Source organism: Pinus tabuliformis, chromosome 8 (assembly GCF_031772625.1).
Source record: "Pinus tabuliformis cultivar Carrire ecotype Pingquan chromosome 8, CPIR1, whole genome shotgun sequence".
NCBI classification, from domain to species: Eukaryota; Viridiplantae; Streptophyta; class Pinopsida; order Pinales; family Pinaceae; genus Pinus; species Pinus tabuliformis.
Window position 1 is genome coordinate 1607028733 of NC_142294.1, and position 7318 is coordinate 1607036050.

The window sequence follows — 7318 nt, forward strand, 5'->3', positions numbered from 1 at the left end:
AAAACATGAACAAAAAAATAACCCTCTAGCATATTTAACCATTTATCGACAACATTTGCGTCTATTTGAACCTCAAATATGGATTCCAAAATTAACTTGTACCTTAAGCAGTGTGGAGTTTCCATAATAGTTATGGGAAGCCAATGCGTCACCCCTCGGTGGCCGCTGAAGGATCTGGGAAAAGTTGTCCATCATCACGTTCCTTTGTCGGTCGAGGGCTTCTTCGAGCAAGATTTTGATAGTATCTCCTACTCCCTCGTCTTTCTTTTCATCCACCATGGGAGGCTATTGGGTTTTGCGAGGCTGGTCTTGCAAAGGTTCAACTAGTTCAAGCCCTATCTCCTTATATCCCAACCTTGTTAGGGGCATGCAAAGAAAAACAGAGAAAAAGTAGACCGCTCTGATACCACTGATTCGGATTTAAACAAGAATGCAACAAATTACAAAGATAACCATAAACACAAATATACAATGGAAATAATACTTCATTTCATTAATGCAAAATATTGAGATATGCTTACAAACAGAAAATGAAAATAAACAGCTAGGGTGATGGTAGCTTATCTCTGAGGAGAGATGTGGTGGCTACATGCCTCTCAACTGTGTCATAATGAGACTTGAAGGCCTATTTATTGTTGAGAAACAATGGAAAACCATAAACATCCAAAAACCTAACCCTGGAAGATGAAACGCCAAACAGTGGGCCCTGTTTGGGTAAATTGGTACATCAACTTCCCAAGGTCGTAACTTTGGCATATGATATTTGTTTGAGACATACAATATCTCGTTAGAAAGATATATCTGAGAACTACAAGTTTAGGAAGAGCAACATCAGTCCATGGACCTAGTTTGCTCCCAGTTTTCAAAAAAAATGTCGTTTAGGGCCTCAAAACGGCTCCGGAAGTTCAAGGCCCAAAAAACTGCTAAAAATAGTAAATTGTGCTACAATTAAGGAAACTGAAAAGCTGAAAGAAACAATGGTGGGGGTCTAAGTGGACTTGGCGGGTGGCCACCAATATCCACCTAGATCCGTAGGACAGAGTGTGGTGAATATGAAGAAAGCAGTCTTCTTGAGGTGAAAATATGTGTTCTAGATATGCATCCTTTTTGCGCCAAAAAAAGAAATATGAAAAATGAATGTTTTGGTATTTATCTTGGTAACATGGCAAAAGATTTACGAAGCTGGAATGCTTTGCATCCTAAGTTAGGCAATGAAACTATAAATTTGGCTATGCTTTGGAAGGAAGTATACTATCATACAAAGGTGTGCACTTGTACTGTTTTAGGCCTTTATAGGATTAAATAAATATCTATTTTTGTCATTGTTTTTGAGTGAAATATAATCTAATTGGTTGAGTGGACAAGCCAGAAAATGAGCCCTAACTTGACTACATTTTACAGGACTATAATGAAAACAATGTTAATGAAAATGAAGATGATATAGATATATTGAGAAACAAACATTATGAGTCACACATGTTGAATGATTCTCAAGCTTCTGCTCTATTTGGTGCATTTAATGCTGCTAATAATAAAAATCATCCCTATATAAATATGATCTAGGCCACCCTTGGGACATGGAACACTGTGATGTTGGTTTCACTTCCTTCTGTCTTACTTCGTCAGAGGTACAAATTACTAGTGTGTGCACAGCAAATGTTGTAATATCAGAAATTGCATCGAGATTCTTGAAACTAGTTACAAGTTCATCTGATCAGTACCCTGATATATGCAACATTCCCTATGTTTTGACCTTGAGTGACCTTCTACTAGTTGGAAATGAGGAGCGCTTGGATGTTGAAGGTCCTTTCGAAAATATTTTCCTTCCATATCGAGAGGAACTCCTCTTAAAATGTTGTGTGCCAATGACAGGATGGAGGGAGTGAGTGGTATCTTTTCTTGATTTTCGTGAATCGACAGTTTCACAATATGAGGTTTTTCAAGAAACAACACATAAGACGCAATCAGTTAACTTTCTAAAATTTGTCGGAAAAAGGCTTGGAAACTTAGCCGCAAACCATTTTGAATGTTCGGGGATTTTATTGAACGATTATCCAGGACCAATCTTGGAGAAATAGTATTTGGATTGTCTGATAGAAGCTGTTGAGTGTTTTGTAAATCTAATTCATAAAAATTCATGTAAGGAGAAAATTCTTAGAGCATGCTTTTTTGGTGATGGAGCAATCTGTGAAGAGGCACAAAGTGCAAAAAGATATTTAGAGAAAGAGAGTGATTAATAATAGAAAGTTCTTAAAAGAATCCCTTTGCTGCTCGAGAAGTGAATGTATCCATCTCCTAAGGAAGGAACTACGATGTGCAAGAACAATCCCAGGGAAAAAGAAAAAATTAAAAATGTGTTTGTCAGGTGCTAAAGTGGTCTTTTCAACTGTATCATCATCTGCAAAGAGCTTCATGAACTTGGAAACACAATTTGACTGTTTGATTATTAATGAGGTGGCCAGCTCAAAGAGGCCAAATCTACAATTACACTATAGATTGTAGGTGTAACATGTGCATATCTTTTACGAGATCCAAATCAGCTATCGGCAACAATAATAAGCAAGGTTTGTTTACAGTGGCCTTTTCAAAAGTCTCTTCCCAATTTCATTTTCCTAAAATTTCTTAGAAATTTATTAATTCCATGAAATGATTGGTTCATTGGCATGTGGAGAAAATGAAATATGGAAGAAGTCTCTTTGAAGGATTAGAGAGGCTTGGACACCCAGTTCATCTTTTAAATGTATAATATCACATGCATCCATCAATAAGTCTTTTCCCACATGGGGACTTTTATGACAACTGTATTGAGAGTGGTCCAATGTGGAAATGAAGCCATATGGCTATGGCTATCTCACATCGGAAATGTATGGAGCATACACATTTATTAATATAAAGGACGGGAGAGAGGAGGAAGATAATTTTGGGAAGAGTAAGAGGAACATCATGGAGGTTGTTGTTGTCATGTACATACTTTCTAAACTATACAAAGGTAATTTCACTATTCTATTTGATTTGTATGTATACAAATGTGTTTTCTTATGTCCCAATTGGACCATTTTCAAATTGGTAAATTATTGTAGTGAAATACCTTTACAATTTCAAGTGGGTACATATGTGTCTTGAAGTAATTTTTTTTCATGACTATTCAAGTTTTGAAAAGTATGTTGTTTATCTCAGATGATTTATAATAATTCACTTGTTAATTGATTAGTTTGGCCCTTCATATCAAAGATAATAATAAGAAATGAATTCTAAAGGATGTTCAATCTTATTGTTGAATTAAAAGAGGAAAAGCATAAAAAACAAAAATGTTTATTAGTTGGATTTTATGTTATGTAAGGTCTATATCTTTGTTTTTTGAATTGATAGAAGGTCATATTTTTTTGAGAATAAGTTTTTTTTGGTTAAAAATTGTTCATTTTTTCTTTTTTAGAAAAATAATATCAGTTCCAAGGAGAAACTTGTTGAATCTCTTCTCTTCTTCCTTGGAGTATCTAGATGGAGGGCATCTGAATTGCTAGCCATAATGGTAGTTGTTAATACCGAGGGACTCTTATTGGATTTAAACTTGTGACCTATAGTCTCCTCATTAGCAACATGCCTTAGGTAGATGGTTCAATTGAGCTAGCTCTTAGGGCTAAAATTTTGGTTGTAGCCAAAGCGGTTAGTGTCTGGTCTTAAGGATGACAAGAGTGTTGGATTTGATCTGCTTATAGGGTTAGTGTAGTGCAATATTCACTCATCTGACCACTAAATTTCGTTGCTCCCATGGAAATTTAAAGAGCCAAATTCTCTCATGGGAATTGAACATTGGTCATTATTGAAAAGCTCACCATTCCTCACCAATGGGTCTAAACCCCTTTGGGAAACCAGTAGCCATCAATAGCATCTACTCCTTTGTTGGAAAGAATGTACCATCAAGATAAGTTCAGAGAACTTATTTTAGTAGGGAGAAAATATTGAGACTTAATAATTAGAATCAGAAGTGTGCATGATAGAATTTAATAGAATTTATATGCTCTTGATTTTGTAGGTCAAACATGTTATTGTTCACTACCAAAGAGGTTTGGTGAGCATAAGTACGTTGTAAGACACTCTGAATTTTGCATTATGAATGTCAATTTTGAATAGTTATTTGGACATTTTCTTTTTACATTTGAATTTTCTATAATCTCTCACAGGAAAACTAAGTTTACAAAGCCTGCATTTATGGTTTTATACATTCTCTGATATCTGGCAAAATTTCTTTCTATTTTTCAAATATAGATTGAAATATTTCTGACTTGTTTTCTTGTATGGCCATTAGTAGAAACCCTCCTATCTTGGCATCAACTCTTGAAAGTACCCCTTTATTTATAAATGACAGGCCTTGAAACTTTCCATGGTGTTAAGAAGATTACTATCAAGCCTCAGACTAATAGGTGGGTGTTCCCTGACACCAACAGTGGCATCATTTTTCTCGCAGAAGGACGTTTGATGAACTTGGGTTGTGCAACTGGTCACCCAAGTTTTGTCATGTCTTGCTCCTTTACAAACTAGGTAAATATTTCTAATGCCCTGCAACCATTGTTGGTACTTACTAGATTTCTTAGGCATACCAATCCCTTCATTATATTGCTACGTATGATCCATTGCTATTTTCCATAAATCCCCATTCCTTGTACCTAGCCCCGTTACATTAAAATTCATTCAAAATATGGTGGAGTGGGTCATGCATGTCATAGCAGTGTCCAATTTCACCAATTAATGTCATAGCCATGCTCTCTATGCTTTTTCATAAACATTATGTTGTTTTTTAATATATGTTTTCCGATGGGCGTGGTGGGGATGTTGAGATCTCCTCTAGAGTTTTTGAAATGGGATCTTTCTTATATGTTTTGATTTGGATTTGGATTGTTGCATCATCTCCTTGTCTCTTGTGGGTTTGAATAGATATTTTCAAGTAAATGCGTGATTTTTGAGGTCTGGTCAGGGTGCTTTGAAGTAGGATCTTGTTTAGGTGTTGTGGTTTGAGTTTTAAATTTGTTCTCATTTCTTTGGAACTCAAAAGTTTATGGTGGGTTTCTTTTTGTTTAGATCTTGTCATGGTGTTTGAGATGTGGAATCTTGATTAGCTATTATGTTTTTGCCTCTAGCAATGAGCTTTGTGGTTGTTTTAAATTAGTTAGGATCTCATCATCAAACTTTTATACAGATTTATAGTATAATATGGTGAATTTAAGAATGCTATTTATTAGTTTCGATAGTATTATATTATATCTGTTTAGAGCATTAGGAAGTATCTTAATATTAATACTAATCTTAATCATGCGATACTAGCTTCTTGACGTTGGATTTGATATGGCCTTAAGGGCATTTTGGTCTCATTCATGATGTTATGAGCTGCACTGCTCTTGTTAGTTGCCTTGATTCTTCAGTGTCATTGAGATCACATCCTGATGGTTTTGGTATAGTTAGCTTGCCTTGCATTATGTTTTAGGATTCACTAGTTTCCACTACATTAAAAAAAAAATGAATTTTCAGGGTGCTGAATAAATGTGAGTTCATGGTGGGTGTAAAAGCATCTTCATATTTAAAATCAAGGACCTTTACATATATTCAATTATCTGTTTATGATTGGTTAGTATTATCTTAGGTTTTATAAGCTGATTGGGCTTGTATCAAAGTTTTGAATTATTGTGAATTATAGATCCAGGTCCAGATTTCTCAAATCTTTTTTTCTTCAAATTTTTTCTATTTGAGATGCATTTTGTGTTGATTCTGATTCTCTTTCTTCTTTTTCAGTTTAAAAACTTGTATGGATGTTGGCACTCTCTCCCAGGCGGTCTTAGGAGAGACATAGAAGTCATGATTCTTGGTAAGGTTGTTGTTGTTTATGGATTTGGAGATGTTGGCAAGGGTTTTTCTGCAGCCTTGAAAGTTGTTGGAGCTAGGGTCACTATTACAGAGATTGATCCTATCTGTGCCTTGCAAGTGCTAATAGAAGGCCTTCCTATTCTCACCCTTGAGGATGTAGTTAGGATTTGTAATACCTTTGTGACAACCACTAGCAATAAGAACATCATCATGGTATATCACATGAGGAAGATGAATAAAAATGCCATTGTTTGTAACATCAGTGACTTTGACAACGAGATTGATATGCAAGGCCTTGAAACTTTCCCTGGCATTAAGAAGATTACCATCAAGCCTCAGACTAATGGGTGTGGGTTCACTGACACCAACAGCGGCATCATTATTCTTGTCGAGGGACGTCTGATGAACTTGGGTTCTGCAACTAGCCACCCAAGTTTTGTCATGTCTTGCTCCTTTACGAACCAGGTAAATATTTCTAATGCGGCCCTATAACCATTACTTTTACATACTAGATTGCTCAGGCATACCAATCTCGTGATTATATTGTTGCGTATTATCCATTGCCACATAGGTGGATGTTCCATAGATGGTGCATAATCTCTACTTTTTGCTACAGGTTATTGCCCAGTTACAACTCTAGAACGATACTAAATTAGGGAAGTATGAGAAGAAGGTCTATTTGATGCCTAAGCATCTAGATGATACGGTAGCTACTCTGCACTTGCCCAAGTTGGGTGCCAAGCTAACATAGCTTTCTCTTGATCCAATAGAGTATATCAATGTGCCTGTTGAGTGACCTTACAAGCCTTCTCACTACTGATAATGAAAATATATTACATTTGGGATGGCTTGTTGGATGAGTAGAAAATGTCCTCGAAGTTTGCAAATAATAGAAATCGTAGCATTTATTTTTGGCAGCTCCGTTGTTTTAAGGGACCTTACAATCCTCCTGACTACATAATGAAGAGACAAAATTTTGGGTGAGACCTTCTTGGTGAGTATCAAGTAGCAATGCTCCTCAGCATAAAAAGATCTAACTTCTATTTGTCAACATCTCCATTGTTTTGGTAGAATTATAATAAAATTTTGTTATCGCTTTTATGCATGGCCGCTGAATTTCTTGTAGCATCACATCAAGCATCTCATTCTAAGGAAGCATGGGCTTGCAACACCCAAACAAAAAAATCCCATGCACCTTTCTCGGGACCTATTTGTAAAGAATTTATAAAGATTATAAATCATGTGTCAATGTTTTTGTTTTTTTTTGTTTTGTTTTGTTTTTTATTTCATTCTTGTGTCAATCAATGGCTATAGATGTAGTTTTCAAGATTCCCATAACTCTTCTGGTAATTCTTTGAAGTGTGCTAGCTCAATGGAAGAGCGCCTACCTTACAAGCAAGAGGTTGGTGGTTCGATTCCACTATGCGTTAACATGAATTAATCAACAATTTTGTGTTTATTT

At 35.7% G+C, this 7318-nt stretch overlaps 1 pseudogene; it reads left to right on the top strand.

The window, feature by feature from the left end:
* The first annotated feature begins 1162 nt into the window (after positions 1–1162).
* On the top strand, positions 1163–6676 carry LOC149242184 (adenosylhomocysteinase pseudogene; annotated as a pseudogene).
* Positions 6677–7318: the final 642 nt, after the last annotated feature.